General features: G+C 41.8%; 1 pseudogene; it reads left to right on the top strand.

The window, feature by feature from the left end:
• The first annotated feature begins 10,107 nt into the window (after positions 1 to 10,107).
• On the top strand, positions 10,108 to 11,143 carry LOC104655454 (annotated as a pseudogene).
• The last annotated feature ends 430 nt before the right edge of the window (positions 11,144 to 11,573 follow it).

Below are 11,573 nucleotides of genomic sequence, written 5' to 3'. Positions count from 1 at the left end.
CTCATTAGTCCCTGATGACTCCCACCCTTGTCCTCGGTCTCCAGGTACTTTGGAAATGAAAAGATAGGTGGGGAAACTAGAGTAGAAGTCCAAGAAAGTCTGTAGTGATCTCATTTTTACACAGATAGGGAGGAGATCATTTAAGCCACAGAAGAATCAAATCATTGCTTTTCCCATCTTGGCACTTCCCACTAGAGATCATTCAATGTTGAATAGACAGGTTTCGTTTTTCTTGGGTTTTCAAGAAATGATAGCTTTTTACTCTGGAAAAAAGTTGTCCATGAGTCTGTGATCCTGTGTCTTCCATTCCTACCCAGAAATGTCCAAGGAAATAAACGGTACCCTGCTGTTATGGGCCGTCCCCCCAAATTCATCTGTTGAATTCCTAACCCCAGGTATCTCAGAATGTGACTGTTATTTAAAGACAGGGTCTTTAAAGAGGTAGTTAAGTTAAAATAAAGTCATTAAAGTGGCTCCTAATCCAACACGACTGGTTCCTCATAAGAAAAGGAAATTTGGACACAGACATACATGAGACAGGACTATGTGAAGACCCAGGGAGAAGGTGGCTATCTACAGAGCCAAGGACAGAGGTCTCAGAAGCCAACACTGCCCACACCTTGATCTCAGGCTTCCAGCCTCCAGAACTGAGAAAAAATAAGTTTCTGTTGTTTAAGTCACTCAGTCTGTGGTAGTTTATTATGGCAGCCCCTGACTTGAGTGAAAAATTCTTTTAACCAAACTCTGAAGTTTAACTATTTTGCCTTTCCTTATCAGAGATGAAAAGGGCAAAGATTTCAAATGGACTCGTGAAATGAAGGACACCCTTCATATCCAATTGTATTGGAAAGGAGAGGAAGGAAGGGCAACAAATTATTAGCAAACACTTGTGACTTAATGTTTAGAAAGTGTTTTCAAGATAATTTTGTCTTAATAGGCTAACTGCAGAAAATATTTATAGATATTCCCTAAGTGGGCAAGCCCGTGGGATATCTTTGGCAGTATTTAGACACCTCTGCAGCTTCACAGCAATGCTTCATTTTCTTCTGACAGTTGCCTCATCCACTTTTCTTTAGGAAATGTTTGCCAAGGGAAAAAAATTCTTCCTCCTGAAACTAAATGATTTAGTGTTCGGGAAGCCAGCCAATTAAGTGTGGCTCCAAGAATATATTTAACCTTGAAAATGTTTTCATTTCAAACAGAAATGCAGCCCTAGGGCAAGAGGGTAACTTAATGCCCCTGGGAATGCTGTGCTGATCTATATACCTTACTCATTCATTCATTCAATGAATATTTATTGAGTTCTTGTCATACCAGGCACTGTGTCAGGTGAGCAGTATTCAATGCCAGCTGACATGAAGTCTACCGGGAAAAGATAGACCACTGAATGGACAATTAGAATCTGCTGCAATAGGTGCTGCGCTAGAGGCCGACACAGGAGTGGGGAAATTAGGGTCCTTGGAGGAATTGGCATCTCAGCTCACTGTGAAGACTCGCAGAAGTTAGCAAGTTAAGGGGGAATGGGAGATCATGGCATACAAGGATGTGCAAACAAGGAGCACAGCTCAGGGGATTCAATATGGAGCAGTAGGACCGAGCGTGGCATTGCTTGGTAAGTCCAGTCCCATTCGAGATGCCTATTGGTGAGTGTTTCAAGTCCAAGGCCAAGTCTGAATTTCCAGTAAGCAGCCTCATGTACCTGAGAATAGCTGAGGCACTTATTTCCCTTTCTTCTAATTTTGTGAAGTCTTCCTTCCCTCTAGTCATTTTCTGTTTAGACCCGAGGTTCTTTGTTGTTTTCACTGTGCTGCTTTAGGTACCAACAGTTGCAAGTCACCATCCGCGCAGGATCAGTAATTGAGTCTATCTCAGAAAGATATACTTTCTCAAGATGGATTTGAGCTTCACCTCATTGTCTTCTGTTCATCCTTCACTTTGCAAGATTCTTAAATACGGATTTTCCTTGCCAAGAACAGTCTGTTGTTAAGAATTCTCATCATTTTCCTTCTTCCTTTCTCTGCCTGAGGCAGCTTCCTCTGAAAGTGTGAGCACAAAGGAAAATGGGCATTTTTCTGCCTGACTCAGAGGCTGTGGGTTTTATTCCTAACATTCAAAAGAACTGCGCACAGCGGGGCTCCCGAGAGTCAGCCATGGCTTTCCAAAAGCATCCAAGGGTAGAGGTACCCTGTGTTAATATTAATAGGCTATAGTTGGCTCTCTAGAGGAATTTTCAAAGGCCTCATTTTCCTGCCTCCTTTCTTCTCCCTAGACAGCATTGATTTTTTTTTTTTAAGTTTGGATTGCTTAAAGCAAATATAGAAAAAGCAAATTTGTTTCTGGGAAGATAGTTTGCCTTTCTCGAATCTTTCAAGTCCTTCTGGATGGGTGTTGCCACCAAGGAAAGCTTCAGCATTTCTTTTCTCTGCTCATTCTCTGTAGGAAGAGTCTGGGTGTGCAAGGGCTGGTAGAGCCAAGAAGTCAGTCTGTGCTTTTAGAGAGGAAGACAGGGCATTTTCCCTCAATGCCCTTTTGCAAAGTGGAAGGAGAAGGCCACTCTCACTCTTGATGCGTAGGTTTGATGTGGAAGACCTTTCAGAAATACGAAAGTATCTGCTGTTGAGGCCCTAATATTTGTGAGAATGCTGTGTGTGAATTGTTTGTGTTCTGATTCTTCTAAATTACTTAAGGCTAGAAGATAGCTAATACGATGTAAAATAAATCACCAAAGTACAAAGATTTCGTTGAAAAAATTTAGAGTGTTTAGAGATTTCTGTAGGGCAAGGCTCTTAGAGGATATCTAAATATCCTCTAAATTGTACAAGATTGTCTCCACTTCCTGTAAGCACAGACATTCAACAAGTATTTACTGAGCACCTATTTTGTGTAATAATTTGCAGGTGATTTGATTGCTTACCTAGAAAATCCAAGAGAATAAACCAAATAACTATTAATTCTGATGAGTTTAATAATGTAGTGAAATATGAAAGTCACAAGTAAAAATTGTTAGTTATCCTATGCATCATTAATAACCAATTAGAAGACATAAAGGGGAAAGGCTCCATTCACAATAGCAAGAACAAACTTATTAAGATGCAAAAGACCTATGTAAAAGCAACATAAAATTTACTGATGGACATAAAAGAAGATCTAAACAAGTAGAGACATATACCTTATTCTTAGTAAATCTTATTAATTCTTGCCAATTAAACTATAAACTGTTATAAAATCTCAATTAAAACCACAGTAGGAAACTTAAACTATTTTGTTTATTGTACAAGTTGAGCATCCCTAATCAAAAAATCTGAAATCCAAAATGCCCCAAAATCTAAAACATTTTTAGCACTGACATGATACTAGAAGTGGAAAATCCCACACCTGACCTCATGTGATGAGTCACAGTCAAAACACAGTCACAACTTGGTTTCATGCACAAAATTATTAAAAATATTATATAAAATTGCCTTCAGGCTATGTGTGTAAGGTGTATCAAACATAAATGAATTTTATGTTGAGACTTGGGTCCCATTCCCAAGATATGCCATTATGTATATGCAAATATTCCAAAATCTGAAAAAATAAAAATTTTGCAACACTCTGGTCCCAAGCATTTTGGACAAGGTATACTCAACCTGTATATGTGGAAGACTAAATGTCCAAATGGAGCCAAAAAACAGTCTGAAGTGTCTTGCCATATAACATAGCTAAATTGATATTACAAGCCATTTTAAATAAATGCCATAGAGGCACCACAAATCAAAACCAATGGGAGGTGGCCAAAGTGGTACTCAGAGGAAAATATATAGCTTTAAGTGGATACAATGGAAAGCAAGACATATTGAAAATTATGAGCTCATCTTCAACACAGAAAACTGGAAAAGGTAACAAAATAAACCAAAGAAAGTAAAAAGGCTAAATAAAATTAATAAAAATTTATATTAATAAAGTAGAAAATTAATTAAATTTGATTGATAAAATCCAATTGACTAGACTTTAGGAAAATACTTGAGAAGACCAATAATCATGCAAGCAATTGAAGAGGCAATCAAAGATATAATCCTAGAAATTATTCATTCCTTAATGGTTTTATAGAACTCAGTAAATTAATCCTAGATCCAGTAATTTACTAAGTGAGTTCTATAAAACCATTAAGGAATGGATAATTTCCATATTGTAAACATTATCTCCCTACCTACTTACAGATACACACGCAATTTCTGGATTGCAGAAAATTATTAAAAGGCTCTAACCTATCGTATGAGTTTTTAATAATATTACTAAAGTATGTCATGTAATATTACATAATATTATAAAGAAAGAGATATGTCAATATCCCTCATGAACGTAAATGCAGAAAGTCTGAGTTGGAGATGTTGACTAGGAGAAATCAACACAAGAATGATAATAGAATTCATCCCTCTCCAAAATTAAGAATTGAATTAAAGGAACATTATATCACCACCAAGTATGGTTTATGACGACTCAGGATATGTAACTCATAAAAAAATAAACACTATGTGACTATTTCAATCAATTTGGGAAAACAATGATTTACAAAATTAACACCTGTTCCTTATTTAAAAAAAACTCTTAGCTATGAATAGAAGGGAAATTCTCAGCTTGAGAAGTGTATACATTAGAAGTCTCTAACATGCATCCTACTATTGGTGATATCAGAGGATTTCCAATAAAATTAGGAACAAAGTCAAGATGTCCACTAACACTGTGGCTAGTCACAGTGGAAGGAGGCATGGAAAGTGAGGAGCAGGTGTGGGAGGTAAGGAGGTAGACTACATAGAACCTATTGGATGTAGAGCTAAGCGGGGAGCTAAGTAACTCCAGGAGGAGGCCAAGCTTCCTGGCCTTGGCACTGGCAAGGGTAGGAGCAGGCGTTGTTACTGAGATCAGGAGCACAGTAAGAACAGGTCTAAGGGGTCTAAGAAGGTCAACAATGGAAATGCTGACATGTTCACTTTGAGAGCCCCATTGACTTTGAGAGCCCCATTGAGATGGCATCCTGGAACTTGAGAGAAGTCTGAGTTGGAGCTGTAAAATCAGGAGAAGTCAGCACAAAGATGATAAAGACAGCCATAGAAGGTGCTGAGATGGCCCAGAGAAACAGAGGAACAAGGTACTGCACTCCACACTCCAGCTAGAGTGAACAGAGAGTCTGTTCCAAGTCTACTGGCTCCTCTCTCATCTCAGTGCATTTACTTCTTCCATTGGAGCCCCCCACAATCCTCTGCCCCCCACGCTCTCAGCCAACTCTTATTCATCCTTCATGACTCAGTTTAGTTATCAACACCTCCTTCTCAGATCAACCCCTGTAAGGCTAGATCCCACTCTCTGTGCTCCCAGAGGGTCAGCAGTCCCACACAAACAGTCAGGGTTCTGCTATGTTAATATAACAGACAACTGACAAATCTCAGTGTCTCACAACGAAAAATACTTCATTTTTTTGCCCATTATGGGGCACCAGCTGGGGCAGCTCTGCTGCAGGCTGCAGCTCATGATGTCTGTTCCTCATGTCTCTCATTCTAGGACATGCTTTCATTCTAGGACATGCTCTTATTTTTGCAGGTGGTGGAAGTGCAAGAGGCCAAGCCTAGCTGTAAGCACACAAAAAGCCTCTGCTTTGTCACATCTGCTTACATTCTGTTGGTCAAAGCAAGGAACCTGGCCAAGCTCAAAGTCAGAGGGGCAGGAAAGCAGACTCCATAGTACAGATTCACAAGGCAGAGGTCATAGGCATGCAATTTCATCATAGGAAAGAAGTGAAGAATTAGGGACAACAACCCACTCCACCTCTGAGTACCACCTCTGAGTGTCAGGCTTTATGGCCTTGGCCTAGTTGCTTGTCTTCCCACTAGGTTCTCAGTGCCTTCAGGACAGGACCCTGGCCATCTTACTTATTATTGTATCTCCAGTTATGACCACAGTGTCTGCTCTACTGAGTCATGGTGATCCATACACATCTACTGAATGAAAAATTAGATGTGAGGGGTCTCAGCCAAGGTGGAAGAGTGTCGCAGAAAAACAGGAAGTGATCAACTTCCGAAGGACCTCAAGACTGGAGAGTGCTGTTTAGATTGAGTAACTTGACGTTCATTGCTAACCTTGGAAAATACAGCTTCAGGGAAGTGCCAGGGCTGGGGAGTTAGAAGTCAGACTACAGTGGGATGGGCAGTGAATGAGTGGTGAGGAAGTACAGGCGGTGAGCGAAGACCACTTTTCCAACTCTTAGGGAATAGGTTATAAGCAATGTATAGTAAAGGAGAGATTTTAAAGGTAAGAGAGGTTCAAAGTGTTTACAGGCTCAACGGAAAAGGCAAGTAGAGAGGGTACATTAGTCTGTTTTGTGTTGCTATGAAGGAATACCTGAGACTGGGTAATTTATAAAGAGGTTTATGTGGCTCACAGCTCTGCAGCCTGTACAAGCGTAACACCAGTATCTGCTCAGCTTCTGGTGATGCTTCAGGAAGCTTTTACTCATGGTGGAAGGCACAGGGAGAGTAGGCGTGTCACATGGTGAGAGAGGGAGCAAGAGAGAAGCCAGGCTCTTTTAAACAACCTTCACACAAATTAATAGAGCAAGAACTCACTCATTACCACAAGGGTAGCACAAAGTCATTCATAAGGGATCCACCCCAATGACCCCAACACCTCCTGCCAGGCCTCATCTCCAACACTGGGAGTCACATTTCAACATGAAATTTGGAGAGGACAAACGTTCAAACTATATCAGAGGGAGACATTGAATATACCTGCAAGAGAGAAAGGGTAACTGAGAGGGAGATGCATTAGGAAGTGCAGCAGGGATGAAATGCAGCATAGGCAGGTGTATGTGCATGTGTGCTGTGTGCGTGTGTGTGTGTGTTTGTGAACATTTGACATGTTTAGGCTGTTAAGCATCCACCCAACCCTCCTTGTTAGAGGAAATCCCTACTGAGTTTGGTCTTGTGAGGAGGCAGGGCCTGGCTACTAGCTGTGGGAGCTGTTTCCTTTTTTGTCCTCTGGCAGCAACATACCAGCTTGTGACTTGGGCTCAGCCAAACACTCTCAAGAGACTTTGAACACACCAATGGATAGTCAGTCAGGGCTCTTTGATGGTAGTGGTGGGTGCATCCCACTGAAAATTCCTATGCTTCCTCTTTTTGGTCTCCAGAGGTCGCTGCGTTGCCCTAGTTTCACAGTTCCTCTTGGTTCTATGAGTCTTCAGTCCCCTTCCAGTAAGTGTGTTTTGTTTCTCTTTTCTGTTGTTGTTGTTGCTGTGTCGTGTTTTTGTTTATTGCTTGTTTTTTGTTATTTTATGGATGAGAGTCTAGCTGATGGAAGATGGGGTCAACAAGCCGGGACAGGATGATGCCAGACTCTCATTCCTGGTATCCCAGTCAATCTGTGACAGGTGGAGAGGAACGGATTAACTGTACCCACAGAAAAGTTTGACCCATGTCTTCTGAATGTTAGTCATTCCCGTAGCACCTTCCTAATGTTTTCCATGTCCACACAACAGCACCTTACATGGAGCTGCATTATGCGCTACTGCCTAATATTTTCTTCCAGTTGACTAGATTTTGATTTAAAGACACTGATTTTAAAAAATCACCATTTCAAATGAAAAACCAGAATAATTTGCTTTAATTTAATATATATATATACATATATATATATAAAACAAAATAATGTTAAGTTCTGGATGAATATTATTACATGACGAGGGTTCTCATCCAAAACTCTTTGTTAAAAGGGGAGATTAGCAAACGGTGTGGTTGTTAAAGACATGTTACTCCCAAGCTGAGACTTTCTTCTTGATTTAATCAGACACACTGAAGCAGAAGCAGAAGGGAGTGACTTTCTCACTTTGCGATTGAATGTTATTTAAGACTACGTCAGCTCACCCTTAAATCATCTCACACGTCAATGGGGCGCATTTCCTGCCATTGCTAGGCAGGGTGCAGCAATATGGGACAGAGCATGGAAACTGCCAAAGGGAGGCACCAGAACATTTATGCTATTGGAGTTTCAGGGAAGGTTTTATGGAGAAGGTGGGGCTTGAGTTCTGAAATATACACAGGAGAGCAGAGGCCATTTCAGTCATGGGAAACATAAAAATAAGGAGGTGAAAGTAAACAGCGGGGATATAGGATGGTATAGACCAGCTAGGCTAGAGGGCAGAGGTTGGATACAAGCTCAGAAAGGGTCCTATCTGTTCCCCCCCACCATGGGTCCTCCCCAACTCTACCCTTTGTGGGCAGTGCCTTTGCGTTGCCACTACCTCTTATATCTCGTGTCTTTAGCCTGTCCTTGCCCCCTGGGATGGGAGCCATGCGTGGCCAGTTGTGAATTACTGTGCAGCAGCCATAGTTTCCCATTGACTTGCTATGAGACTGGGTGGGTCTGGGTGTCCTGCTGGGTACTCCACTGGCTTCTATGCCAGTGCTTGGCTGACTCTACCAATTGGGTTGGCACAGCAGGTCCCAAACTGTTGTGAAATCAAATGCCCTGCTTTTTGCCATTGCCATGTTCGACATATACTACTTAATAATTACTCAATAATGAAAGCAACTCATTGTTTAAAGGTATAAATTGACTTTAAAAAAACACTTCATATTACTATCATAAATGTAAATCCAGCATCAGTTGCCGTAAACGAGACAATACTTTAAAATAAATGCATAACTGTTAAAATAATGCTTTCCAAGTACCATATAAAATACCTGCTGATACTTTATCTCACTGCAAGAAAACACTAGGCTAGAGAAATGAAGCAGGCCCATTTTTGGTAGAAAGGGGAAAATCTTAGAGCCTCAGAGCTGGATGGAGCCCCAGTAAATATCTAGGTCATGGATTGCAAGCTGTTTTTCCCCACCAATAATGCCCTTTGTCATCCTCTCTCTTTCTCTCTTGTTTCCCTGGAAATGATGCATAAAGTAGCAAAACACAGGACTGAACCCTTTCATGGGCTGTTTCTCTGGAGAAACCCAAAGAAACCCATTCTGCAAACCTCAACCTTCATCCCTTCCTCCCTCTTGTGCCACGCTTGCCCCCGTACACAGAAAAGTAGCATCAGTGCCCTCCACCACCCACCTCAGCAGCTAGGGGGAGGCAGAAACACATCAATGGCCGAGGAGTGGAGGGTGGGCTGAGAGCTGGCTTAGCTTTGTGACACCAGTGCACCCCCATATTGGATAGCACCCAAGGCCCTCACAAACGTTGAGTGCCATGCTTGTTGGCTGCAAATAATACCCCATGAGCCACCAACTTCCTTTCCCAGGCACATCTGCCTGGACTTCTGTTCTCTTTGGTACCAAGGCACTAGGCAGGCTTTAAAGAGCAGGCCGTTGCCTTTCTCTACATGTGCCTTCAGACCTGTCTTACCTTCCCCATGGTCTCCCTCATACTCCTTTCCTGAATATCATTTCTTTCCCTTTCTCCTGCACACAAAAGCTCAACACGGAGTTCATTCTGTGAGCCTAACCTTTTGCTTCCCGCACTTGGCTGACTCAAATGCCACTTGCAAAAATGTAAATCTCAGCGGGGCTGAGCTCAGCTCCTGCTACCCCTTTCCAAGTTTTTGTTTTGTTGCAGAGTTCTAAACCAGTGTCTTCCTCTGTGCTTGGGCATAAGAGCAGCATCAGACCATTGAAAATCTACTGGATTGGCTGATACTCATTGACTGGATGGAGATTTCAGAGGCAAACCTAGGCTTCTCCAGAGGAAAGTAAGACTTCAATCCCAGTCCTGCCATTTTCTATGAAACCACTTGTAATCTTGGGTTTCTCTTCGTTATAAAGATAAGAAATGATCTGAATCTCCAAGCTCATAGTATTGTGGTGAGGACCAATCAGGCAACATGCATGAGAGTGCCTTGTAAACCTGCCCTGCTGCAGCAATGAAGGCATGGCTTCCGCTAAGCACCTGTAAGCCCTTTCTGAGGGAGTTGAGCAGTTCCCTTAGGGAAAAATGTCTTAAATGTTGACTGAATTCTCCCCTCTCCCCAGACCAAAATCAGTAACTGATTTTGTGGTGGTGGTAGGTAAATAAATGTTTATGCAAATTGGGCCCTGATTAGATGTAAAAAAAAAAAAAAAAAAAAGGCACAAATAAGACGTCGCGCTTGCGCAGGCGCTCGGCGCAGAGGCCTGCGGGAAGCCAAGATGGCGCATAGGGGTTCTCCAGGGCACAGTTGGCACTTTATCAGTATCTAAGCCGAGTGTCTTGGAAGGAGTTAAGGGGCTGTGGCAAACGCCCTCTCCGCCGTCATGGCCCGGCATTGGAATGTTCGAGGCTATAACTACGATGAAGATTTTGAAGATGATCTCTATGGCCAGTCTGTAGAGGATGATTATTGTATTTCACCATCAACAGCTGCTCAGTTTATTTATTCACGGCGTGACAAACCTTCCGTTGAGCCTGTAGAAGGATATGATTATGAAGATCTGAAAGAATCTTCCAATTCTGTTTCGAACCATCAGCTCAGTGGATTTGATCAAGCTCATCTTTATTCGTGCCTTGTTCACATGAGAGAGGTACTTGGAGATGCTGTGCCAGATGAAATATTAATTGAAGCAGTTCTGAAGAACAAGTTTGATGTGCAGAAGGCTTTGTCAGGGGTTCTGGAACTAGAGTGCAGAATTTGAAGGACAAGAATAAGGGAACAGTATCTACAAGAAAGATAGCGAAAGGAAAACCAGTAGATTCCCAGACATCGCGAAGTGAATCTGAAATTGTGCCAAAAGTTGCTAAAATGACTGTATCTGGAAAGAAGCAAACTATGGGATTTGAAGTGCCTGGAGTATCTTCTGAAGAAAATGGTCATAGTTTCCACACACCTCAAAAAGAACGGCCCACTGAAGATGCCATTGCTTCTTCTGATGTTCTTGAGACTGCTTCTAAATCTGCTAATCCACCCCACACGATTCAAGCATCAGAAGAGCAGAGTTCAACCCCAGCACTGGTGAAAAACTCTGGCAAGCTGAGGCAGCAATTAGATGTGAAGGCAGAACTGGAGAAGTGGCAAGGAGGGAAGCAGCTCCTCAACTTGGTGGTCATTGGTAATGCTCTTTGTCCCTCTGGCAGCATGGAAACTCTTGAGTTTCTCCATGGGTGGAATGGACAGAGGGTGAGGAGGCACAGGGCCTCATAATGCTTTCTAGTCACCTGGGGAGAGAGAATGCCAAGTTACCAAAGAGGTCATTACACTTGATTGTGGGATTTTTCATTTTGTGAACATTTTGAAATTGGCATGCCTTGTTGACAATTTTAATTTCCAAAAATTTGAGAAATTTCCCCCCTCTGTAAAGAGACATGCTGTTTTTTTTTTTCAATTAGATGTTGTAACTGTCATTTGATAAATATTGGTATTACTGTAAAAAAAAATGTTGACTGCTTTGGAGAGTGTCCATTGTTATCTGAGAGTTTTGTTTGCACATGAGATGCATACAATGTGATTCACATCACTGGCCTCACCCTGTCTTATTTGCCTTAATGTAATTGTCTGTTTGGATCCACTGGTGGTGAAAATTACATTTGTCCTTATAAGTGGAGATATTCTAAAAATGAGAAGTTCAAAGAAG

Source organism: Rhinopithecus roxellana, chromosome 20, assembly GCF_007565055.1.
Source record: "Rhinopithecus roxellana isolate Shanxi Qingling chromosome 20, ASM756505v1, whole genome shotgun sequence".
In the NCBI taxonomy this organism is placed as follows: Eukaryota; Metazoa; Chordata; class Mammalia; order Primates; family Cercopithecidae; genus Rhinopithecus; species Rhinopithecus roxellana.
The sequence above is the reverse complement of the archived record's forward strand: the minus strand, read 5'-3'. Positions and strand labels throughout refer to the sequence as shown.